General features: G+C 45.9%; 1 long non-coding RNA gene and 1 other non-coding gene across 2 annotated transcripts in view; one reads left to right on the forward strand and one right to left on the reverse strand.

Moving 5' to 3' along the window:
* Window positions 1-11,655: 11,655 nt before the first annotated feature.
* On the reverse strand, window positions 11,656-11,727 carry TRNAE-CUC. Its single transcript has one exon. It is a non-coding gene; the product is annotated as a tRNA-Glu (tRNA).
* A 10,712-nt stretch (window positions 11,728-22,439) lies between these two features.
* Window positions 22,440-27,195, forward strand: part of LOC109311991 — a 38,669-nt gene continuing 33,913 nt past the window's right edge. The window contains exon 1 of the long non-coding RNA XR_002101677.1: window positions 22,440-22,567. This is a non-coding gene — a long non-coding RNA (uncharacterized LOC109311991). The remainder of the gene's footprint in view (window positions 22,568-27,195) is intronic.

Raw genomic sequence — 27,195 nt, forward strand, 5'->3', positions numbered from 1 at the left:
ACTCATTGATTCTATGATATTACTTACAGCAGCATTTATCTGTTTACAGCTGGGCCACTTGGGGGCATCCTTTGAGACAAACCTAAGTAGAACCTGAACTATTGATTTCAGAACCATAGGAAAAGCCCTTAATCACTATGCCATCACAACCATGTAACACCTCCATGAAGGAGAGCACTTCCTAAGTAATGCAAAGCATGACAGAACCAGAAATAGTAGCTATGAATAACGGGACTCAAAAAGGGTCAAATGCCTAGCAAGGAAACAAGGGTTATTTCCCTTACCTTGTTTAGCCATCTAACTTTTTCTTCCAAAGCAGGATTAGAAAATGTAAATAACAAGAAGCCATGTATGACTTTGAGACAGCAAGGGCCTGGTTTTTTGTGGTGCTGAATACCCATATCTATAACTAACACCAAAAGTAAAGCCCACCTAAAAAAATCTGGCCCTACATAGGTCAGGTGACATACCCCAAGACTTAAAGCGCTTTGAAATAACAAATGCTAGCCTACATCTACATACTTGCACACAAACTGCATTTTAGAGCCATATGTTAAGGTTCTCTAGGACACACAAGAGGCAATTAAGGGTTAGATTTCAATCCAGGTATCATTTGTTACTGCATAAAGCAAAGGCCACGTGTGAGGTTTTAAGATATGCTGTGATTCTACTGCAAAGCAAGAGGAACTGGATCTGAGGAATGGAAAAGTGCTGACAGAATGAATCTGGTTTCCACTTTTTGGACTTACCCAGGTCTCCTCTTTATTGACATCTGAAACTAAGACCAAAGGTTAGGGCAGAGAAGCAGAAACCTGCTGCAAGTGACTTCATGCAAAATTATGTTCTCTAGCTTCAAGGTTACAATTAGGTGGTCTTACTTGTTGGGAGAAGGTATCATCCATCTCTTGACCATAGTATCATAGAAAAAAAGGGAGAGACCGCAGGAGGTCAACCAGTCCAAGAATATTGCTCGAGGCAATATCCTTGTCTTAAACTGCACTGCTGCATCTCACAGACATAATTTGGCAAAACCTGCTGGTAGGTGTGATACAATGTTTGAATCCTTACAGGACATTTCTATACTGCCTCTGTGGTGAGGCCATAACCACCTCTGATAAGTACACAGCATCTACTCACACCTGCTTAGTGGTCATGTCTACCTGAGATGCTTTACTGCAAGTAGAGCTAATTACTGTGCAGTAAGCATCCGTCTACACGTGCAGACACTTACTGCACAGTAATTGACTCTACATGTGAGTAAATTTTCTACCTGCAAAGGCAAGTAGCAAATTTATTTGTGATTAGTAAGTGAGCAGTAGCGGATGTATAGACGCCTGACTGGGAGCAAATGTGCTCCCAGTCAGCTGGGCAGCAGGAGGCAGGAGGTTTCTCCCTGATCCTGGGAGCTGCCTGCTGCTGGGGTGGGCTCCACCACTGAAGCCTGGGCAGGGACAATATTCTCCTGCCCCAGCAACAGGGAGCTTCCAGCCCCTGCTCTATGATCACAGGGCTGGGGGATCCTTATCTCCCAGCCCAAGCCCTGCAGTTGTGGGACTCAGACTGGGATATCCTTATATCCCAGCACCAGCTCTGCAGTCAAGGGGCCAGGGCTGGGAGATTGTTATCCTCAAGGATCTCCCAGCCTGGGTTCTGTAACCAAGGGGCTAGGGCTGGGAGATCAGGATCTCCCAGCCCTAGCCCTGTGATCATGGTGCAGGGGCTGGGAGTGCCCTGCTGCTGGGGTAGGGAGACATTTTCCCTGCCCAGGCTCCAGTGGCAGAGCCTGCCCCAGCAGCAGGCAGATTCCTGGGACAGTGAACAATGTCCCAGCCCTTGCCAGGAGACAGCTGTCCAGGACTCCCCAAGACTGCTGCAGGGGCTGGTTGCAGGGCCATAGGAAGCAGAAGCAGTCTGCTTCTAGGAGTAGCAAATCTGCTCCAGCATTCCTGCATATGTAGACATATGTCTGAGAAAGTTTACTCTAAAGTAGTTTACTCAAGAGGAAACTACTCCTGGATTATATGCATGTGTAGACACACCCACTTTCCACTGAAGCCTAGAAATAAGGCAGTACAGCCAGTTTACCATGGCTCTGAGTGTGCCTGAGACAGAGTCTGAAAGCGCCTCTGGGTCCACACTCAGGATTGCGTTGCCTTATTTGGGAGTTGGTGAAAGGAGTTTCTTAGTAGTACTCCTGGGCTTGCCATGTTTAACAGTGTAGACACCTGCCTAGAAGAGAAATCTAAGACTCATTTTCTTATCTCACATGCTAAAAGGGGCAATCAGTTATGTTTGAATCCTACAAGCCCAATTATTTTACTACTCAAGGCAGTGAGCCTTACGTAATGATCCTCTCGTGTGTTAAGCTCAGGAGGCTTGTCGGTGAGGCCCTAAGGGATCACAACCCCAAGGGAAGAGGAGTTTAGGAAGAGTGGTTGCTCCTCAAGGGAGCGATCCTAAATGCACAAGCTAAGGGAATTCCATCTTGGAGGAAAGGCAGCAAGAGGGCACAGCAGCCCCCTTGGCTCAACAAGGGACTAGTGGACCTCTTGCGGCTAAAAAGAAAGGCTTACAAAGGATGGAGGACAGGATCCACCTCCAAGGAAGAATATTCCTCACTGCTCTGGACCTGCAGGGAGCAAACCAGGAAAGCCAAGGTTGTGACAGAACTCCAACTAGCTACAAGTATCAAGGACAATAAAAAGTCCTTTTTTAGATATGCGGGGAGCTGGAGGAAAAGCAAGGGCAACATTCGACCCTGCTAAACCAGATGGGCAACTGACAACTGACGCCCAGGAAAAAGCCAACCTATTAAATGAGTACTTTGCATTGGTCTTTCATCAGTCCCATGAGATGCCCCTGCCCATTATGGGACAGGGAGGCATGGGTGAAGGAGATCCCCTGCCCTCCATCAATGCTGACCTTGCGAAGGAAGACTTTGAGAGGCTGGATGCCTTCAAGTCAGCCGGCCCTGACAATCTACATCCCAGGGTACTCAAGAAGCTGGCGAGCATCATAACCCAGCCCTGGCACGGACCTTCAAGAACTTGTGGTGCTTTGGTGAAGTGCCTGAAGATTGGAAGAAGGCCAATGCGGTGCCTATCTTCAAGAAAGGGAGGAAAGTGGATCCAGCAAACTAAAGAAAAGTTTATTAAAGAGGCCATTCTTGACGGACTGGCTGATGGCAACATCTTGAGGGACACCCAGCATGGGTTTGTTGTGGGTAGGTCTTGTTTGACCATTCTTATTTCCTTTTATGACCAAGTGACCTATCACCTGGACAAGGGAGAAGAGTTTGATGTCATATAACTTGACTTCAAAAAAACCTTCTATCTGGTATCCCATGATCACCTCCTGGTGAAACTGGCTAACTGCAGCCTCGGGTCCACCACAGTCCACTGGCTGGGGAATTGGTCCCAGAGGGTGGTGGTTGACAGAAGTCAATAGTCGTGGTGCCCTGTGACGAGTGGGGTCCCCCCAAGGCTCTGTCCTTGGACCCAAATTGTTCAACATCTTCATTAATGATGTGGACATTGGAGTCAGAAGCGGACTGGCTAAGTTCGCTGATGACACCAAACTCTGGGGTAAAGATCCACACCTGAGGACAGGAGGGCAATCCAGGCTGACCTTGACAGGCTCAGGAAATGGGTGAATGAGAACCCGAGGTGTTCAACACCAAAAAATGCAAGGTTCTCCACCTTGGGAGGAAAAACCTGCAGCATGTTTATAGGCTCGGCAATGCTACGCTGGTTAGCACCACAGTGAAAAGGGACTTGGGGGTCATGATTGACCACAAGATCAATATGAGCCTTCAATGTGATGTTGTGGCTAGTCAAGTGAGCAGGACATCATTCTCCTGTTGTACTCCACCTTGGTGAGACTGAAGCTGGAGTACTGTATCCAGTTTTGGGCTCCACAATTCAAAAAAGAGGTGGAGAAGCTTGAGAGAGTCTGGAGAAGAGCCACGCACAAGATCAGAGGTCAGAAAAACAGACCTTATGATGACAGGCTGAGAGCTATGGGACTCTTCAGCCTGGAAAAGCTCAGGCTCAGGGGAGATCTGGTGGGCACCTATAGGTTTCAGAGGTGTTCACCAGGATCTGGGGGAACAATTTTTCACCAGAGCGCTCCAAGGGATGATGAGGTTGAATGGTTATAAACTCCTGCAAGACCATTTCAGGCTATACGTAAGGAAGAACTTCTTTACTGTTCAAGCCCCTAAGGTTTGGAATGGCCTGCCACCAGAGGTGAGTCAAGCACCTACACTGAATGCCTTCAAGAGAAATTTGGATGTCTATCTTGCTGGGATCCTATGACCCCAGCTGACTTCCTACCCCTCAGGCAGGGGGCTGGACTCGATGATCTTTTGAGGTCCCTTCCAGCCCTAATTTCTATGAAATCTATAATACAACTAAGTTATCTGAAGACTACTAGACACTGATCTGTAAGTCTCCCAGCATGACTAGCAACAAATGCAAACCTGGGAGTGTTTTTCATTTCCAGCCAGAGAGAGCTCCACTTGGTGTTAGAAATGCAGTAGTGCAGTCTCTTATTGCCAGACATGGGAAACTGAAGCAGTGAAGTGACAGTGGGACAGCTCCCACCCAGCACCTGGGTGAGCATGAATTTCCCACCCAGCTGGAGACTTGCTGCCAGCTGCCCCACTGGTGAGACAGCTCCTGCCCAACCCCTGGCTAAGCAGGGAAGAAAGAGCTCCCCAGTCCCTGTGCTGCTCAACTCCCCACTCCTGTGGTGAACTGAGAGCCCCACAGTGCAGGAATAGGGTGGGGGCAAAGAAGGACTCACCCAATCCCTGCATGATTGGCTCCCAGCTCCTGGGGGAAGCCGGGAGCTGAGCAGTGCCAGGACACAGACCCATGCTGGTGTGGCTAACTGGGAGCAGATTTGCTCCTGGTCAGCATCTACACAAGCCCTAATGTGCAGTGTCTACTGTGCAGTTAGTTTAGTACCCATATTTACAGGTACTAGCTAAATGTGAAGTAGACTAATTTACTGCACAGTAGCTTATGAGCACAGTTACATGATGATGCTTTATTCATGTGATGATGACTGATCTCACCAGATTATATGAAAATGATCAATGTGCAATGTTTTGAATATGTAAAATATTATACAAGTGCTGAACATTCTTATTATTATTATCTATATCCCAATGGCTGTGAAGTAAAAATCTCAGCTTGAAAGTTAAGATCAACCAGTTTCAGAGATTCATAATACTGCCCATCTCCTGTTTTCTATGGTGGGGGGGAAGGAGGTCCATTGCACATTTCTGAGTCCAGAGAGGTTCTGGGTGGAGATGGCCCAAGCAAGGCCCTGTTTTCCCTTATACATTCTGATCAGCAATCTCTGCTTTGGCTGGTTATGCAGCTACTCCTGCCATCTGAAGAATAAATATCACTGGCATACAGGTGAGTGCCTGCTGTTTACTAATGGCAGCTAAGTCCATGTTATCTAATTCTCTCTCTCATGTAGATATTGAACAGGAGTGGAGATATATTTTATCCTGCAGGACCCTGTTGATAAGCACTTTTGGACAGGAACAGGCATGTCATGCGGTGCTAGAGACTGGTGGTTCCTTCCTTCCCAGTTAGTTTGCTCAGCACCAAATTGGTGATCGGATAGTAGTTGGAGAAATCATCAAGGTAAAGTGTAGGCTTTTGGAGGGTTGGACAAATGATAGAATTGTATTGACTATTTTCATCAGCAGTGACTAGACTTGTTCTTCACTGGCTCTTATCAACCAGGAGAGACATGCTTGTGTTTCACAATTTGGGCTGTATCTGAATGGCATATTGCACTCAAGGCTGAATACGGGGTTGTACTCCCCTACTCCCAGTGCTGGCCATTCACTGGGCTAAGCCCCATCACAAGGTAAAAGGAGGATTGCACACTTTCCACCTGGCAGGCTATAAATCCAAAGGGATTCCTAAGACCCATCACCTGGAGTAGAAGACATTATTTCCAGATAATCAGACCAGGTCTCAGTAGGCATGTCTACACGTTCATTAATGCACCTTAGATACTGCGTATTTAGTTTAGTACTTCCTTAATGAAGTATAAACTGAATGCTCAGTAACTAGAGTTACTGCAAAGTAGCACCAGCGCATGGTTATTTTGTGATGCTTAGTGTGCACTAGCCTAATAACACTGAGCAGTGGGCTATTAGCACAGTTTTTAACCACCAAGCTACTGCACTGCATTATTAGTCTAATGCACAGTAAGCATCTCATATAGATGTGCCCAGTATCTACTTTTTCTTAAAAATATATCTTCTTTGTTAACAGAAAAGGGTAGAATTAACATTTATGGACTAGTGACATTTTAGAGCAAACCTTATCCCTTTGGTCTGCTAGCCTTATGGATCAATGTAAAGGGGGACAGGACTGGCCAGATCTTTCATGTTTGGTGGAGAGATAGTGTTGGACATGAGCTTACAGACATTCTGGTTCATGTCTACTTTGATACAGACTTTCTGTGTGGTCCTAGGTAGTCTTTTAGTCTATAAGTCTACTACTTCCCTGCGCCACAAAATTGTTGTGAGGTTAAACATGCTAAGGTTGAAAGGTTTTTGGATACTATGGTACCTTAGCTAGATACTGATAGAATTGTTCTAGCAACATAGTAATCATTTGTATCCTCTCTTTTGTAAACCATACCTTCTAAGAAAAATGCTGAAGAGAAACACCTAAAAGTTTCCATGCAAAGAATTGTAGGTTTCTGTCAAGGAAACTGGTGTTCTTTGAGGAGTAAAACTATTTGGTTTGGTAACAGATATGTACTTTAAATTAAACTTACCATTATTAAATATAATATGTAAAACTGCCTTGTTCTGTGCATAACTCTTTGTATTATATCATGCCACTTTTACTTTAGATATCTAGTTAGTAGTGCTCTTAATACTAACCAGTTCGGAATGTGACTCTAGGAAGAACTAGGATGCCACCTTGTGGTACACTGAAGTGGTATTTTGAACCAATAAATATATGATCATTCTCATCTAGACTACACAGCATAGCACTTTACCTGGGTCCTTACTTCCACAATATAAAGCAGACAGTAAAAAATAATGGGGTATCTGACACCTACATATGGCAATAGCTATGTCACAAAAGCCACATAGGAATATTCACTTAAGTAGCTTCTTCTTTCAGACACTGTGCTGCAAAATCAAGTAGAACCCATGTCTTTAGAAACCCACCCACAAATGGTAAGCGTTCATCTTCTTAGTATCTTACTGATGTTCAAGGCCATGGACAGTTTTTGAAGATGATCACAAAAAAATAATATGTAGGCTGTACATCGAAATTTAAAGAGGAAAATTAATAGAGTGCTCTAGCCTAAAAATATAGCAACAGGAAATTTGAAATTTAAAATTTAAAAGCTCCAGACACGAATCCTTATATATTGGTGGGTATCTAAAGTAAGAATTAAGGTACTCAAGCAAATTGCAGACAGATTAAGAACCATTGATTGGAGTTCCAGTAATTCACACCAGCTAAGGACCTGTCTTCCTTAAACCTGGCTTCATATATTCACCCTTGGACCTACCAGCTATGGTGGTTCCATTATGCTGAGTGTACAACTGTCTGAAATATTGGAACCAATATGTTTTCAAACCTTTAAAATACCTTTTTTTTACTTAATTATCTTGTAGCGTGTAGGTCTTACATCTCAGCATTTATCAGAGTTAGAAGTAAACACAGAGACCTGTTTGAAAGTTAGGATTCTGCTATTTAAGGTTAAATAAATCACAGAATCATAGAAAAAGAGGGTTGGAAGGGAACTTGGGAGGTCATATAGTCCAACCCCCCATATCAAATCAGAACCATCCCCAACAAGATCATCCCATCCAAGGCTTTGTCTACCTGGGCCTTAAAAACCTCTAAGGATGGAGGTTTTTAAGACCTTGCACCTCTCTGGTGTTTTACTACTCTCCTGGTGGAAAAGTTTTGCCTACTCTCTAAGCTAAGCTTCACTTGCTGCAACTTGAGACCATTGCTCCTTGTTTTGTCATTCAGTGGCAGACTGATGGGTGGGGGGCCATGGCCCCCGGGTGCTGACCTGGTGCGGGGCACCGGCTAGGCCCTTCAGAGTTCTTATTGCACAATGTGACTTTAGGTATTGCTACATGAAGGCCTGGGGGTGGGGGGCATAAATGCAAGCATTAGCCTTCGGGCACCGGAGAGCCATGGTACGTAACTGCACCTGGTCCTTGGACTAAAGTGATTCTCGAAGGGAATTCTACATTTGGTGGTAAGAGAAGAAAGCATTTCTTCTGCACATCTTTTTGTTTGTCAGTCTGTTTTAAATCATGAGTAAATCACATAGCTGGGATGTTAGGCTGGATTTTTTGGCAGAGAACAGGGATGCAGATCTAAAGTTTAAGGGACAAGAACTGCAATTTAGCGCACAGATATTTCTCCCACATAGAGGCTGATTATAGGCTTTATGTGTCCAGTTTTGGGACCCCCACCACAGAAAGGATTAAGACAAATGGGAAAGAGTAGCAGAGGGCAACAAAAATGGTAAGGGGGCTGAGGCACATGACTCATGAGAAGAGGCTGAGGGAACTAGGCTTATTTAGTTTGGAGAAGAGAAGATGAAGGAGGGATTTAATAGCGGCTTTCAACTACTTAAGGGTAGTTCCAAAGAGGATGGAGCTGGACTGTTCTCAGTGGTGGCAAGAGTGACGTATTGTGGGTCTCCAGCCACCACTGATCACATGGGCAACATTCATGCCTGGATCAGTGATAAGTTTCAGATTTCCTACTATAAAACTCATTAGTGCTGAAAACGAATGTTTTTACTATTAGAAAGACAGTAACCTCCCTTTTCAGAAGGATATACATCCAACCCTAGAACAACATAAGGGGTGGGACCTAAAGCTACACCATGCGTATGCATAAAAAAGTCTGGATTTTTTCAGAGTTTTGCATATTTTAATTCTGTCCAAGCTGCCTATAAAGGGAGCTTTGTGGTGCTATGGAGGTCAGACTCCACAGAAGTGCATGTAAAAAAATGCCAGTAAATTAAAACTGAACAGAATATCTCCATCACCACTGGATGGACATCATGACAACTGCTTCTCAAACCACCCATCATTGCCTGAGGTGGAAAATGGGGGCTTTTTAACAACATATCATTTCACTAGTCTGCTAACACATCCCAGTGAAATGTAAGGAACATTATCAACTTCTGTTGTAACTTAGTTGATGCCTTAACAGTGGCGTGACGTGTATAACTGTCACTTGTGTAGAGAGAGGAGGCATCTTAGATATAAAAGAAGAAATTATGAAAGCTCATGATTTTTTGCTATTGGAATTAGCCGTTTCCTGCTCTCATTTTTTTTCAGGTTAGAATGACGCAGATCATACATCCCCTCCTTTGAACCTTTCCCCCATTTGTTTGTGCTTGGGGCTCCTTACTCACAAAATTTAGTTAATAAATTTTATGAAGCAGATCCATGCACTACTGGATTAAAGTTTAGACCTTACAGACTAAACTGAACCAAAGCTACTACTCACATTGTTTGTTTCAAGCCGAAGTATAGTCTCCCAGTGGAAGGAGCAGCTTTACCTGTCACCATTAAAGGGAGTTGCACCTTTTAATGTGCAGCTACACCCTGGCAAGTCTCTGGTGGCCCAGAGGGCTTATATTAAAATCCAGTCAGTGTGGCTTCAGCTATACTAGGCTTTGTCTTAGGATCATACGAAAGCAGGGCTGGAAGGGACCTCACATGGTCATCTAATCTAGTCTCCTGCTCAAGGCAGGATTATCCCTGACTAAACCATCCTAGCCAATGTCTACTCTAACCTGCTCTTGAAAATTTCCAAAGATGAAGATTCCACAGTCTCTATGTAGGTAGGCTCTAGGTAGGTTCTCTAGGTAGCCTGTTCCAAATCCATGACTATCCTCATAAGCTTAACAAAAGTCGAGAAGAATTTTCAATCAAGTTGAGATAATTCATAAGAACATAAATGCCATACTGGGTCAGACCACTGGTTCATCTAGCTCAGTAGCCTGTTTACAGCAGTGGCAGAAGTGGATGCTGTGCAGGGCAAGCATTGAACCAGGTCTCTCTCAAGTGATCTATCCCCTATTCAACACCTTCCTGGGCATCCACTATTTATTTAATTAGAGATGCCAGAAGAAATATCTTAAACCATTCTTCCTGTTCAATAGTCATTAATAGACCTGGAAGTATCCAGTCCATTTTTTAACCTGGCTATGCTATCTGACTCCACCACTTCCTGTGGCAATAAATTCCACAAGTTAATTATGCTTTGTGTAAAAAGTAGTTTCTCTCATTCAGGGGTGGATCCACAGGGGTGGATCCATTTGCACCCTGCTTTGATTCCTGCTCCACCTGAAGTTTAAATCTAACTGCCTGACAACATTTCTATTTAGGCAGCAGTGATAGCCTCAGGCGAATTCATGGCTCATTAAAAATCTACCTAATTCCTTCAAAGCTCTTCATTCAGAGGTGTTAGTGACCCTCCCTCCTTTTTAATAGTCTTGGTGTTCCACTAATCAAGCTAGCCTTTACTTTGCAATTCTGCTGTTTGTTAACTGCTCCTGGTAGCTCCTATTTCACAGCCCTGCAGACTATTTTTTAAAACTCATTCCAGTAAAGTTATATTTGGTTTTGCTTCAGTTATTCTTAAACTGAATAATAGAGCCCAAGGCCCCTGGCATATTAATTTCTTTTATTTTCGTGGAGAAAAATGAGTGCTGTGTTATATGTGATGATGGACAACATCATCTGCACTCCCTCTCCTTTTCAGAATCCAAGGTCTACCCATGTTCTCATTAGTTTTAAACCTGTCACCTACTATTTGCAGCAGGTGCCCCCTAATTCTGGTATTCTGGGACTTGGTGAGCAACAGTTCCTTGCCTGCACATACTGTGCCATGTCTGGCTGCAGCAAATGGAGCAAGTGGCTGGGAAAAGGAGGTACCAACCGCCATTGCAAAGTTCTCCATGACAACATCCAGAGCATTACCAAGCCAAGCCAAGCCATCCGTCTGCTGCCTGGCTGGCTGTGGTGGCGTGAAGCACATCTCTGGCTTCATGTAACAAGGAAACCGTGGGGTGCTGAAGGTCTTCCTGGAGAACATGACCTGTGACAGTGATGCCTTCACCTACACCGAGCATGCCAAGTGCAAGACCGTGACTGCCACAGGCATGGTCTACATGCTGAAGCACCAGGGTCACGCTCTGTATGGCTTTGCAGCTCAACTTGCGGCACCAGAACCCTGTTCACTTGGTGGGCACCCCTCAGGGTGCTATGGACCTCTATCGCAGTGCCCCCCAGCCCCATTCCTGTGTTTATGTGCATTGCCTTGGCACCTAGGAGCCGCAGTCACAGAGCAGAGCCCACTTGTGCCAAGTGTGGTACAAACTGTGGCCCAAAGGCAGCACAGAGGTGCCCTTTGTGTCTGTTTGAACAGAACCCCAAGGGGCAGCCCCTGCTCAGCCAGCTCCAAGAGCACACATAGCTCAGCTGGTGACCGAGGAGGCCCTGGTGCTCTGCCCTGGCCAAACCCCGTGCAAAGAGATGCAGTGAGGGTCGCCCCGCCAGTGCGACTCTCTCCACCTGCAGGAAACGGAAAACGGGGGTGGGAAAAAAGTACTTTCCCTGACCGGGAATCGAACCCGGGCCGCGGCGGTGAGAGCGCCGAATCCTAACCACTAGACCACCAGGGATCTGTGAGTACATTTTGCCCGTGTGCAAATTCTGCTTTCTAGCCCCGCCTCCTCTTTTGTTATGTCATTCGTCATTGTTGCGTAAACCGTACTCGAATCCCGCCCCGCCCCCGTGACCCAGCCTCTTGCTCCGTTCCTCCCTGCAGGGCGAGACCACTGTCCCGAGAAGCGGGGGGGAGGTAGTGGGCTCATTTCCAGGGCCTGGGAGGGAAGAGCCAGAGCGGCTCGCGGGGCAGGCAGGCACCCGTAGGGCGCGGTGCGGGGGTGCTCTGCGGTGCAGGGTGTTGTAGCAGCGCGGGCGGGAGCGGAGCTCGGCTCAAAGCGAAGGAGCTGGGGAGGGACGAGGTGGCTTTGTCGCGTGGTTGCTCGCTCTGGGGGGCCCAGCCCTGCTGCCGGGGCGCGGGGTTGTGCTGGAGGCCCAGAGTCAAAGCGGGCTTGAGCTCCGGGCCGGAGGCTGCAAGCATGGCAGGGACGACGAGACCGGGGCGCTGAACTGAGCCTTTCCAGACCGCTGACATTTCCCCGGTCCCTGAATGTATATTTAATGTGTGTAGTATATATACACTGGTATAGTGTGTGTGTGTGTGTGTGTGTGTATAGTCACTTATCTCAGTTGAAGCAGCAAAAGCAACTGGGGGAATAAACACATACATGCATATTATATACTAGCCACATATAGGCTATATATGTATTCTATATACGTGATATACTATACACACAGTGTATAGTTTATTTTATTCACAGTTGAAGCAACAAAAGCAACGAGTCCTGGGCATGTCTGTGAGGGCAGGTGCACACTTCCCTTTGGTTTCAATCCCTCTTTCCTGCAGGATGTATACATACATTTAATAGCTATGAATCTCTCCATGCAGAACTCCCACTGACTCCAAAAATCATTCTAATATAATACAGGGCTTCATCTGTGTGTCTGTCCGTCCCTAATGCTTTTGGGCAACTGCGCATGTGCCACCAAGAGGATGGGTTGTGATTGGTTGCAGAGGCCCAAGTTTGAGCTGCAGCCGGGGAAGTTTGTCCTGTCCCTGCCTGAGGGCAAAGAGGGGGGTTGCGGTGGCAGTGCTCCTCCTGATGCCCATTCCCGATGCCCCCCCAGGACAGACTGGTGATGGGGAGGTGGCTGGCAGGGCGGGAGGGGGAGCCAGGCAGAAAGGCTCACAGTCCTGGCTGTTGTCAGGGCTGGGAGGTGAGGAGAGAGGGAAGGTGGGGAGTGGGAAGGAGGCCCCAACAACAGCTGGCAGGGAGGGGGAGGTGGTGGGGGGGGAAGGAGGCTGCACAAGCCCAGGCAGGCGTGAGGCAGGGGGGTCATGGTGGCAGCTGTTGTCGGACCAGGCAGCAGGAAAGGGGAGAGAAGCAGGGAGAGGGCATCACATTGATGGCTCTCCACTGCTACCTGGCCTCCACAACAGCTAGCAGGGAAGGGAAGGAAGAGGAGCAGGGGGGAAGCTGGGTGCCAGAGGCTGGAGGAGGCAGCAGTGGACAGAGTCTTTACATGGCTGGCCCTGAACTATGAGCAGGGGGCAAGGAGGGGCCATGTAAACACTCCTTGAAATCCATTATTCTTGAGCTATTAGCTAGTTTTTAAATGGAAAGCTTGCAAGATTGCAGCTAGATGCTTCTGAAATGGAAACATCTGTGGGATGGGGTAAGAGAGAGGTGGTTTCCTTCCCCCTACCCCTTAATTGTTGGATCTCCAAGTCACAAATCTTTTCTAGTAGATGGTCTGGGGTTGTTGGGTTGCCCTGAGAATGGGGAGAGGCTTATCTTGCCTAGGATCACCAACCTGTAACTCCCTAACTTGCAGTCTTCAAGTTGGCACTTACCTTGGTCAAACCTTAAGGTCATTATGAAAAAGGCAGGTATGGCCCAGAGCTCAAAATTATTTTAATGTGCTTGTTGCATCCTGGCAGGTCTAGTAGTAGGAGTAAACTGGCATCCTTTTGGATGCAGTGAGTGGCCATTAATAACAGACCCTCATCTGGATATTTTTGCAAATATGTTGTGGAAACCCCATGTATTGTATATGTAACTATTATGCGATTCCCAGTCAACAGCTAGATTACATTGGTGTTAATTTGGACAGCGCTGTTTTTCTAAACAATTATCCAAAGACAATGTGTCACAGGGGTCCTGGGTTAATGTTATCTCCCACTTTTTTGTTCAAGTCATTAAACTGAAATGTAAATAAATAGCCAAATAGGAAGTTTTCATTGTAGAGTAACTGCACACCAAAATAATATGTTCCTCCATGAGAGTAGAGAATTCAGAGAATGCTTTTTTCTCACTTTATTTGGTTTGTCTGTGAGTAAGGAGAATTGAAACAAGAAACACCATGAATCTTGCATATTTTAATATCCAGTCAGAGGACAAAACTGACCAAATTCTGGAAGCCCACAATACTTGGGAACTATGATATTGTGCGGATCTCTGTCTTTATGACATAGGTTAAATTGCTTGTTAAACCCATGTAAGGCATACTGGCAAAAATATTATTTACTCATTTAAACTGTGTCTGTAGTAGAAGAGTGCTAGAATAACAGTAAATCCCTTCTAGTGTAGGCCTCTAAAACCCTCAAGCACAGGAAAAACTGCCCATTTCCCTCCTTTTTTTTGTTAAATATAAGCTAAGTTTCCTTATATCTTCATGGTAGCAGACAAAAACTTGAAATTGTAATTAAATGCTTAACAGTCTGAAGGTAACAGGGACTTAAAAGTCTCAAAGCAAATTAAAAGAAACCCTAGGAGTGGTGATGGGAAGATTGTTTGGTAGTTTGGGGGGGTTTTTTGAAGGGGGGGATGGGGCTTGACTTTGCTTTGGTTTGACAGTCCTGAGTGTTTGGCTTTACAGTACCTTCTAATCATTGTCCTTGTTGTGTCATTTAAAAGCTTTCATGCTTGGCAAAGTTGAATAAGAATGGCTGTGTTAATTCATATTGTGACAACTTGTTGTAACTGATTGCTTTTATATTTGGTGACCAAGGATATTTCATATTTTAGGCCAGAAGGGAACCATTAGATTTAATCTGACCTGCATGTCACAGGCCATTAATTTTACCTGGGTACTCTTAATTTGACATAAGTGACACTTCAGTTTGACCAAAGTGTTCTGGACCTCAGGGAAGGTAAATTGTGTGTCTCAAGTAAAAAAATGAGACACTAAAGTGTAACCAATGCCTGAGTGCTGCCCCCCCACCGCCCCGCCCAACCCCCTGCCAAGTCAGAGAATTGATTAGGTGAGAGATTCCTATGTGAATCCCAGCAGAAAAAGTCTGGAGAAGAAGGTCCCTGCCAATCTGACCCAACAGAAAATTTCCTTCCTAAGGCTAAATCGGGTGATCAATATAACTCTGAACATGGGAGCAAGATGCACAAACCAGATACCTAAGGGGACTTCAAAAGCTGCTATTAGTGCAACATAGAAGACTTGCTTGAATTATTTTGGATATTAACCTGCTGCTGAGCAGACTGCTGTGAACTGCCAGAGTATTTAATTTACTCTGGAGTGTTTTTGCAGTGTGGCCTGAACTCTGTGTTACCATAGCTATACTATTATAAAACCTGAGCTAGCTTGGCTACGATTGAGTTGCAGTCACCACAGCATAGAGTCTTTATGCCAGCATTTCTTGACCTGTGGGTTGCAAGAATATATGAAAGAGTCACAAACAAACCTGAAAATGAATCAACAAATTTTAAAAACATATTCTTCTTTAAAGGAGAGAAATGCAGGAAACTCTGGCTTTTCCCTTGCAGGCTACTAGAGTTCCAGCCTGTGAGAGACTGCTTGCCCCACACACACCCGCCCCACATACTGGGAGGCTGGTGTCTGGGAGTTGAGGGGCACTGGGTCAGGACTAGCCATTGATGTTTACAAATGGGTCCTGGTAAAAAAAAGGACTGAGAATCACTGCTTTATGCTGCCTCAGAAAGGTGTGCCATGTCCAGGTGTGACCAATCGCTGCTATTTCAGAGACACGTGAAGACTATCTCAAATTGCATTTGCCAACTGTGTGTTTGCAGAGCATAATACCTTTCTGATACCAGGTGTAGGGAACTGGCTGGGGCAGTGAAACTTGAAACTTAATTAAAATCTGTCTTAATGCAGTCTTGCAAGTTAAGAGCATGTTTTAAGAGAGAACTGGATTGTCTGCACTTTCTTTGTGTTAAAATCACAGAAGATCCTCAGGCTTATACATTCAGCATTACTCTCTCTAGCTGGAAAGAATTCTAACCATTTTAGTGAGGATTCCTGTATCACAGTGTGAATAGTAGCACAAAACATTTACCTTACAGTGGGTCCTGGGTATGCCCATAAACAGCATCCAACTGGAAGGCCTCCTGGCAACATGGTGGGGTAGCCCCTATAAAATATTACAATATTGCAACCTCCAGAGTAACTTGAGTATAGGGCAGGTGTGGCTGGTGAACTCAGACTGGTGGGGCGGGTGAAGTGGCAGATGGGAGCCGGGATGGAGGGTTTTGAAGCCAGCTGGGAGGTGGGGGGGTTTGCAGCCTCCCTGCTCCTAGCCTGAGTGTCCAGCCAGCTGTACCTCTCCCCCACCCACACCTGTGTGATGTTGCATCTGCCCCACCAGTCTGAATTCACCAGCTGCACCTGGTATAGAGTGCCTCAAAACCCCCACTGCTTTGTGGGTATTCCAGGGTTGGAGAAAGGCTAAAGAACTTTGCCCTGACTGAAATGTGCTCTTGCTGAGGCATTAGGCAGTCAGCAGCAGCTCTAATCTGTTACTGTCTGGCAGAAGCTACAACCATTAAGGCACTGAACGTCTGGACTAGGGACAGAAGTTACACATAAATTGGTTTAGTGAGCAGAAACTGGTTTAAACTTGTAGCAAAACATTCATTGAGTGCAAACAAACCAGTTTCAAAATGGCCAAAAACTGGTTTGAGATAAACCTGGTTGAATGCAGTATCAGACTTAACTGATTTGGCTCAAACCGGTTTAGGGAACTTCAGCCTCAGACCCCTTCCTGGCCTAAGTTTAAACCAGGGTCTCCCAGCATGCTCTGCAGCCCTGGGCGGGGTGGGGCTGGGCTGTGTTCTCTGCTCTAGCGGAATAGGGCTGGGCTTGCCATGGGTGATGCCTCCTAAGTATGGGGGAGCACCAGCAGCTGATCGCTGATGGGGGCAGGGGTCGTTTTCTAATGGCTGATCACTGACGGGGGGGGGGGAAGGACTGTCGATCACTGACCCTGGAAGTGCCGGCAGCAAAACTGGAAGTGCCACCGATGCTTTTCTAGGTGCCCCCACTCCCTGGCTGGTGCCACTCTCAGGAGGGACACTGGCTGGCATTTCTCTCGGTGCCCCCACTCCCTGTTCAGCGACGGCAGATCTCAGGGGAGGCCCCTTGTGCCTCCCCTATGGCCCCTGACCCTCTACTCTCTAGCCAGAGCAGGGGTGGGGGCATGGCCAGATGCTGGCCCCTGTAAAGCAAAGTGGGCAGGGAAGAGGTTTATTTCTCCCTCCCTTCTCTGTCCCAGTAGCACAGACCCCAGCTGGGATCTACCTGGGCAGGGTGCTGAAGACCCTACTAGGTATTCTCTGCTCATGGCTCCAGTGGCAAGGGCAAGGGCATGGCCAGCTCCAGCAGCAGCGTGAAGCAAATGGAGATAGGGGTATAATTCCCACATCTGTTCCCTGTCTCAGCAGCATGGACCCCAGCTGGGGTCTGCCTGGCCAGGGTGCAGCAGCTTGCATCAGTGTTCCTACCGGCTTGCTTCTACAGGCATGGGGGCATGGCCAGGCGCTGGCTGGCATGGCCCCCTGAGGCAAATGGGGCAGGGAGAGGGTTTATTCTCTCCTCTGCCTCAAGGAACCACAGCTGGAGTCTGCTAACCCTGACCACTGCCTCTGCCAATCGCTCCCTGCGCAGATAAGCAGGGAAATAAGCCCCCTCCCTGCCCCCCTTCGTCTAAGGGGCCATGTTGGCTGGCCTCCAGCCACGCCCCTGCCCCTTCTGCTGGAGCAGCAAGGGAGGAGAGATTCTGACAGGGCAGGAGCCCCTGTGATGGTGTCCTGGGAGCACAAGTCTCTTCCCAGTTGGGGGCTGCACTGCGGGCAGGAATGGGGCAGGCAGAGCTACAGCAGATTGCGTGGGGGAGTAACAATTCAGGCTCTGGCTTTTTGAATGTCTTTCCCTAGCCCTGGACTCAGTTTGGCCTTTAGATTTTATCTCTATGATCTAAAAGGGGGATGGTAGGTCTTGGGCAGCCTCCACTCCTCCATATTCTTGCCTAGATGTACATGTTGAAGGTCTTTCTGACTACACCTCTTACACCAGGAGTGGGCAAAATATGGCCCATGGGGTGAATCCGGCTCTCGGTGCCCTCCCCCCCTCAATTTAGTAAATTAAGATTTATTTGCTCCTGGTTGCCTGTCAAAGATGACAGGAGTCCAGGGCAGTAAGACCCAGGGGGAGCTGGCAGCAGGAGGCAGGAGCCCAGTCCAGCCTGCCCCACCCCCAGCCATTTCCCTGCTTCCTGCCCCTGCACTCGGCTGCAGGATCGGGGAGCGTGGGACTGTGCTGGTACTTTGTGTGCGCATGTGTGTGCCTGTGTGAGAGCAGGGAGGGACTGTGTGGGTGTGTGTGTATGTGCCAGCAGTATGTGTGTGTTTGTAGGGCAAGTCTCACATGCAGACCTACCATACGCATGCACCCCCCCCACTGCCATACATGAAGACCCTCATCCCCAGACCTCCTCACCCACTCCAGCCATTTTCCCACACACACAGCCCCCCACAAACCCCACACCCACAACACCCCACATCTCCACACACCCACATGCTCCCTCACCCCACACAAACATATATGCACCTGCCATAATATAGAAGCGTAAGACTTCATTTTAAGCTACCTCTATGAGCACTGCACAAACGCATGTAAATCAAGACAGAAATATTTTTTGAAATCAAATTAATGAATGTTATAGATGTTTTGTTTTAGAATGTAATTTGGTATTTTTCTGGTTCCAAGATGGCAAAACCCGTTGCTGAAAGCAGTACTTCCATGGACAAGGGGAGGGACATCTGGCAGCAAAGGTCTGGGATTAGGGGGCGGGACTTCCTGTCACAAGATGATGCTTAGGGGGTGGGCTTACCCATGCAGCCCTCAACAGCTTGCCAAAACTCAGTAAGCGGCCCTCTACCCAAAGAAATTGCCCACCTCTTCTTACACGGACACCATGATCCAGAGGAGCAGTGGGTGCCTACTAAAATTGATAAAGCTGAAACAGAACTTGCTTCCCTTCTTGGGAAGCAAACCTGAGTTGAGGAAGGCAAATGTGAGCCACTCAACCACCAGGGAGATCCTAAAGGTGCCTCTGCATGTTCTTATATGCTAATGTGAAGATACGCCCGTCTCTTTTCTTTGTATAGCTAACTTGTAGTACTGAGGGAAACAATATCCTTCCATTTATGTCTCTTGTGACTTCCCAGATGTAGCTAGAACAACTCATCAGTAAAACTGTTAGTTATTTTGCCTCCTGCTAACAGGGAAGCTGCTGTTTGGGCTTATATCAATATTTCCAAATGGTGCAGGAATATAATATATGAAACAGAGCTTTCTGTCCACTTATGAAGAAGAAATGTCCATGAGCAATTAAAATGAATAGAAAACAACAGTCTGCTATTAAAGGCACTGTAACCCAAAGCTTTCGGATTTCTGTATCCATATCTAAATCTGACCTTGTAAATAAGTGGTCTGATTTTTTTTTTCAGATGGACTGTATATCTGCATATGACTGACAACTATATAAAATACATGGGTTATTAGTTTAGTTTCCTCTGCTAACTGCTTTTGATTCTAGTCTTATACAAATTCCAAATATAGTAAGGAATTAGTTTGAGGTTATCCTTAGTTGTCTTAGATAAAAATACTTTAAGCAGACCTAGAACAGTGATTCTCAGCCAGGATGATGTGGTATCCTACATGCAGTGAGATGTTTTGAAGGGTGCTGTGAGGTGTGATGACTGAAAGAAGCAGGTAAGAGCAGGCTCAGGCTTGTCACTGCATGGCTGATCCCTCATCCCTGCTGCCTGGCTCTTTTGCAAGGCAGTAAGCACTATAATATATGTTTTTTTGTGAATTTACTAGCACCCTTCAAAAAGGTTACTATTCAAAGTGCCCACTTTAGTATTTATAAAGATACTGATGTGTCTTGATTTTCACAAGGGCTTTTAAATGATATTGATATGTTTGCCATGTCATCATAAGCTCTTACATTATCAGGCTCTTATACTGTCTGGAAATAAATAACATTGGAGCTGAAATTTTATACCTGTTTACCTGTTTGCAGTACAAAAGGGAATTTTTATGGAGAAAAAATCAAAATGTATCATCCGGTCTTTCAGTAAGATCCATCTTCCAACCCCTAGTTTTACATTTGTCATAGGCTGGGATGTGTCTGGTTGCCTTTCTGTAGCACAGGGGTGGTTAATTATTTCGGCTTACTGAGTTTTGGCAAGCTGTCAAGGGCTGCCCTTGACAGGTGCCCCACCCCCTGATCATCCGCCCCCTAACCCCTGACCTTTACTACCAGAAGTCCCTCCCCTTGCCCCCAGAAGTACTTCTTTCAGCAGAGGGCTTCACCATCTCAGAACTAGCAAAACACCAAATCATATTCTACAAAGCGAACATCTACAGGATTCATTAATTTGATTTCAAAAAATATTTTTGTCTTGATTTACATCCAATCTCCTCTCCAAGAGGAGATTGGATGGGCATCTCTGGCTGGCGTCATCTGAACCCAGCACTCTTTCCTGCCTATGCAGGGGGTCGGACTCAAAGATCTAGAGAGGTCCCTTCCGACCCTAACATCTGTGAATCTATGAATCTACATGTGTTTGTGCAGTGTACACAAAGGTGATTGTACAATACCTTAAAATGAAGTCTTACTCTTGTATATTGTGGTGAGTGGGTATAGGTTTGTAGGGGGCTGTGGGTGCGTGGGTATGTGGGGTGAGGGAGCATGTGGGGGTGGGGGTGTGGAGATGTGGAGTGTTGGTTGGTGTGGGGTTTGTGGGGGCTTGTGTGCATGGGGAGGGTGGCTGGAGTGTGAGGGGGTATAGGTGTGGGGGTCTGCGTATATGGCAGTGTAAACACAGAATCCCTGCTCTGGAAAATTTCCTTTTAACCAGCATCCCTTCAGTCTTGCCCGCTTTTAAGTTTAAAAAGCAATAGTATAGAAATCTTACTGGGTTGCATTTAAAAAAAATGTACCTAGGGTATGTGTCCTGCAGAAGTGAAAACCGTAATCTTAAAGAAAATCTACAAGTAGTTCAAACTTCATGTCTCACCTCTGGAACATTTACTCTAAGGGACTGATTAGGCATTTTGCTCCAAACATACTTGGCTCAGGATCTGTGGATCAGATGGTCTGGATTGTTAGCAGTTACTCTCTGCTTCCATTTTATTTTCTATCAAATAGGATTTAAAATACTGTATTGATTGTAGCAAGGTTCAACTTGCTAGCATTTGTGAAGCACTCTTAGGTCCATGTATGGAAGGACAAAGTTTTAAATACTGTTTTAAAACGTAAACTTATACATTCCAAAATAAGTGCATATGTGTGTGTTTATATTAAAAAAACTTTTAGACTGGGGCTTAGCATTGGTGGGTGTTTACACTTTTTGGGAAATAAGTCTTGCATATAAACATCCTAACAGCTATGCTACTTTAAAATTATTACATAAGATAATATTCAAGAGCTCATGTGAAGCATCACTTGCTTTTATGCATTATTGCTTACAATATTATCAGAGTCTACATTTCTGAGCTTCGGGGATTTTGTGTCTAACCTCAGGCTTTTGGCCTGCAGTGCTGGAATCTATGGATTTACTAAAATCCTGGGGCCTGCGTCTGAAGTCTCAGCACTGCAGCTCGGAGCATGACACACAATAGACCAGAGGAGGAAGAGAGGGATGGGTCCTAGTTAGGCTGGCTGCTAAGAGCACAGCCCTACTATGTGGAGCCACCCTTTTTTTGCACATATTTATTTTTGTTGCTCTCTCCCCTCTTTTTTTTTTGTTTCATGTGGAAAACCCCCCCAGCAGGCCAGAAGCAGCATGTGCAGTAAGGAGGAAATCTCGAGGCACTTGTGTTTACCACAAAAAATAAAGATTTTTTTTGTTGAATTTTCCAGTCAACATTTGGGATTTTCAAGAATGTGGTCATTTTGGTCACTTCTGCTTCGGGGGATACAATGTAGCGCCAACTGCATTCAACTGCAGGTTTGGGCCTTCTAAGTTAAAAAAAGAAATAAAATAAATGGCCTTCCTTGCTTGTCTGGCTGTTCAGATGCTGAGGCTAACTGGCCTTTCTGTCTCTGTTTTTTAAGGCTCCAGTCTTTCAAGATTTCCGTCCTAGGGCCAGCCGGCTTGCCTGTCTTTTAGGATTTCAGTCCTAGGGCAGCTGGCCTTTCTGTGTCTGGGTCTTTTAAGACTCCAGTCTTTTAAGACTTCAGTCCTGAGGCCAGGCAGCCTTTCTGTCTTTTAAGATCTCGATGCTGAAGCCAGCCTGGCTTTTAAGCTTAATGCTGCCCGTCTTCAATCAGGCTGGCCGAGGGGGACCTCGGCAAAGCAAAGCAGCCGCCCGGAGGCCTGGCAGGGAGAAGCGCGGCCCTCCCTCAGAGGAGGCGGCAGGGAGGTAGGAGAGGAGGCGGGAGCAGGAGTTGGAGCGGGGGCGGCGGCGGGGCTGAGCTGCGGCGGCGCTGGAGGCTCGTCTGCAGCTGGAGCCGGAGCCAGAGCGGAGCGGAGCGGAGCATCCCTGCACCCCCGGGGCTGCCTCCCGCCGGGAATGCCCGCCCGCCAGGTGCGCAGCCGGGGGGGAAACGCGGGCTTGAATGTTGCAGAGGCGACAGTGGGGCGCAGCACAACAATGCGGCGGGGCCAAGGGCGAGAGCTGGGCTGGGGGCGGGGTGCCCCTGGCTGTGCGTTTGTCCGCGTTGCTGCGTGCGGGGCGGCGTCGCCGGCAGGACGCACGCCGGGCGGCCGGGGGGAGCCCGCGGCCCCACCATGCGGATGCGGAGACCCGGCGGGAGCGCTTAGCCCTTCCCGCGGGAGGCCGCCTGCCGGCCCTCCAGCATGTATCGCAAGGAGCAGATGGGATCCTTCCCCTGCTTTGGCACTGATTTCAGACGGGCAGCAAGCCGGTGAATGGTAGGAGTGAGGGTTTGGTTAGCACATAAAAACCGCCCCACCCCCCATGTGTTTTTTACCTAGTAAACCCTCCCAACCAGCTGTTTGGTTTTAGTAGCAAGCTAGCTACAGTGTTGTTGCCCATCTAACCCCCCGACCCGACCCACTACTTGTCTTTATACCTGTCAACCCCTCCCAGGCAGCTGCAGCTTTACCCAGCTAAACCACCTGTAGTTAGGTACCCCTCTAACCCTGGCACCAGGGTTTTACCTCTCCAACCAGCTCCGTGATATGGTACCCAGACCAGCTCCGTGTTAGTACTAATCTCTATGCCTCATAAACCTGTCTAAGCCTCCTGAACCTATCAGAGGTTTGACCCCTGAGAAAACAAGGGTTGTCCAGGGAGGCGCCTGTGAACCCAGACTCTGCCAGTACCCCATTGTATTTCTCTGTTTTTAACCCTTTCCCTGTATGCCTGGATTGTTGTCCTGGTTTTGCAATCTCTGCCTCTGGTGCGTCAGTCTCCGGGTGGTTTGCTAATGCAACCCAAAGCATCCTAACGTTGGCTCTCGATAATGTTTGTGCTGTGTGCTCTTTTCTTCACTGGGCAGCAGAATTCCTTTCTGTGAACTGGGGCGTTGGTTGCAGCCGTGTTGGTCTAAGGATAGAGGCAGACAAGGTTATTTGGGTAAATGTGATATCTTTTTATTATACCAACTGAATAGTTGAACAGTTAGTTCTAATAAAAGATAGATACCACATTTACCCAAATATCTGCCTCTGTTAACTGGGCAGTGAAATCGGTGGCCAAGAAGTAGGGTTGGGTGTGCAAAAGTGGATTAATTTAGGCCTGGATCTTGCTGCTTCGTTTGAACAGGTGCAGCTTGGCACCTGGGCGCATCCTGATTGACTTCACTGGGACTCTGTGGGAATAGATGGTTTCACCTGTGCTGAGGCAGTCTGCTGTCTCGGGGCCTTGCTGTGTAGCAGCTCTCCCCTTGCCGTTAGTCTTTCAAGCTAATGCTCTTTAGTGGATTTGTTATTTACTTTAAAATCTTCAACCATTGCACTTCTGTGAGTCAATTATATTCATGTACTAGTACAGAATGATGGACTTCTAAAATGGGTAGTGTTTAGGATTTGTGTGAAACTGCTGTGAAGTGAATAATACTGAGGACCTGTATTTGGGTAATATGTAATGTGCATCTTGAAGGAATCTTTTTAGGCTACTAAATAAACAAATACTAGCACTTTTTTCTTCAAGATGTTTGCCAGTATTTTAAGTCAAGAATAAAAGATCACTGCATGTTGCAGAAAGAAACATCAAGAAGCAAATGTGTGTGTGCGTGTCTAAAAGAAGATTGTTTAAACAGCCATACAGATCTTGAAAACTGAAAGCATACCAAGAATTTAAAAAAAATCCATTTTCTAATTCTATTCCTCTCTCTAATCCTTGTATCTAGAAAATGTCTATGCGTTAACTGAATAGTAGACTGAAACCTGCATAGGTTTTAACCCTGAGTAATTTTGCTCTTTTGAGAAGTCATAATGTAATCAGTAAGACTACTCAAAGGTTTAAAACTTCTCAGGATTGTCCATAGTCTTTTTAATGGATCAATATTGTGTTTCTCAATATTGAGATCTTTCAAGAAATTTAGTACTTGAAATTCTTGAAGAACATGGAAGCTGTTTTCAGTGCCCTCTCTTTCTCTGCTACCTAGCACAGACTGAAATGAGAAATGCTTCTAGAAAATATGATGCATACACATACAGCGTACAAACTTGGGTCTATCGGCTTCTTCTTGTCTTTTCCCCAAAGGACTGTTCTCTCGTGATAGTCTTCTGAATGGCAGAATCTCTGAGGCAGCTGTGATTCTAATTTGTCATTTCCATTGTTGAAATGATAGCTCCTCTCTTTGAACTTGGCGTGAATCAAAACCAGCTGAAAGGATAGGTGAGAGGTATTCGCTGGAGCAGTTCTATTTATTGTCTTCTGTTTTCAAGACTCTGGAAAATATGATCAGGATTACTCAGGTATTCATATACAATATTTCACCTCCTGGAGACCTGATTTTTCCTCCTCCTGCTTGCTGTTTGAGATATCACATGGGGCTTCTTGCATTCAGTGCTGAAATGTGGCTGAATTCAATTTGGAAAATGAATTCAAGGAGCAAATGCAAAGATACTATTTGTTCAGAAAGGGTTTTTTGACAAAGTGTTCAAATGAGATCACTAGGTGAGGCCGGTAGTCACAAGAGTGAGCGTTTGTGCCTATACTACTTTTCAGAGAATGGTGTTCAGAGACTAATATGGCTATCTAACTCTCTCTACCTTTCAGAGAGGATGTTGCAAAGATGGAAGTTCACATTTAAAAACTTTATTGAGGAAAATGCTAAAATTATAGTTGGTAGGTTTGGAAGACATCATGGGACCCTCTGCTTGGTACCTATGTAGGTACACAGTTGTTGTTGTTGTATATTAATACAGTTAGACATGCAGCCTATGTTAGTTTGGGATTAAGTAATTATAACACTTCCATGAAACTCTGTGGTAGGAGGAGAAACACACCTGGGGTCCTGCACAGAGTTGGAAGGCCGAGAGGCATTCTTAGATGATGACTGGTGTGTTGTGTACAATTGTTGTAGGGAATATTGAATAATATTAGTGGTCTTTGAAAGAATCCATAGCATGTGGGGATGGTCTTTTTCAGCCCATCTTCCCAGTCTTGTCGAGGGTATGAGCCAGTCGATTGCTGTTCTTGGCAGCTGAGGTTTACACAAAAGATAATTGTCATACAAATAGAGGACAAAGAAAGCTCAGTATCTCTTTTATGCCAGTAGGCATTGAGGGGAAAGTTGGAACGCAAATGATGGTGGAGATGTCTCATGCCTGTATTGCAGAGGATTGCTTAATGGATGCCAGGCAAAGCAGCATAGTCAAGATTTGCTTTTGGGTCAATAAGGGGGAAGAGATTTGTCATCCTTCCAATTCTGGGATCATTATACCACATTCATGTGGTTAGAAGTGCTGACCTGAGGCAAATAAGTTGCTGGTCCCTGCTCTTGTATTAATAGAACTTTCTGTATGCTGGCATCCTGTTGAGGATGAAAGTGAGTCTGTCAGTCACTTCTGAAATATGCTGGGCCTGAAAACAAAATGTGTTATAGTAGGCAGCGTCTAGGTGGGCTCAGTAATAGCTAGAATTGTTGGACTTTTCCTTTACAATTATGCACCATTTATCAATTGCGTTGTCCAGTTTTAGAAGGACTCAGAAATCAGTTATTTCATTTGTAAAAATCCCGATGGCAAGTACTCCATGTATTGTATCAGTGGACTCCTTTTAGGGCATTGGAAGGTCAACCTTTTTGGCAGGCATGCCACAAACTAGCCTTGCACCCTCCCTAGGTGCCACTCTGATACCCTTTCTCTGCCCAGTATGTTGCACTGTTTTCTGCTCCCTACTCTGTGCTCCCTGCCTGATCTCTGCTCTGCCATATGGCTTGTGACACAGTACAGCATCCCCTCTCTGATTTGTGTATGCCACACAGAGGCCACTTGTGCCATGTGTTGGCCACCCCTGCTATTTCTTATTTCTTCATGTCTTGCTTCTTACCTGGACAGGCTGGCCTTTTGATTCTGTGATCTCAGAGTAAAGGATATGCAGATTAGACTGCTTTCCTTCACCCCTTCCTTTTGTTTAGAAAAAGGCTGCCCTGTCTATGCTTCCTCAGAAAGCAGAACTGTCAATTTGAGAAGTTAGTTTCAGTTTCTAGATAACTTGTGTATGTTGTAGACTTTGGGGTGTTTCTAAAGGATATGTTGCTGCTAGTGCCTAAGTTAGCTCAAGTGAAACTAGGTCAGGAAAAACAGATGGCATTGTATTGTGCCATGTAGACTTGCTTGTATATAGTAGGATAAGAAAGGACATTTACTAATAGTCTGACCTAGTGCATAATACGGGTGATAAAACTGAACCCAGTGATTTCTATGTTAGTTCTAGTTCAATAGCAAGTTATTAGGCTTGTTTTTTAGAAATATTTGCAGGCTTGATTATAGCCTTCACCTGATGCAGAATTCAACATATCTCTTTGCAAGCTGTTGCAGTGATTATTTACCTTTTAAAAAATGTGTGCAATATTTTTTTATTCGAATTTAACTTTTATCTTATACATACAGGATCTTGTTAATGAAACAGCTCTCTTCTGCCAAATATTTTTCTTTCCACATACTAGGTGTATATATAACCTGTCTCTTTCTTAGACCTGAGGAAGGGCACTTGATGCTTAAAAGTTTGTCTAGGAG

The sequence above is a fragment of the Crocodylus porosus genome, unplaced genomic scaffold (genome assembly GCF_001723895.1).
Source record: "Crocodylus porosus isolate Cpor-Errol unplaced genomic scaffold, CroPor_comp1, whole genome shotgun sequence".
Classification (NCBI taxonomy): Eukaryota; Metazoa; Chordata; order Crocodylia; family Crocodylidae; genus Crocodylus; species Crocodylus porosus.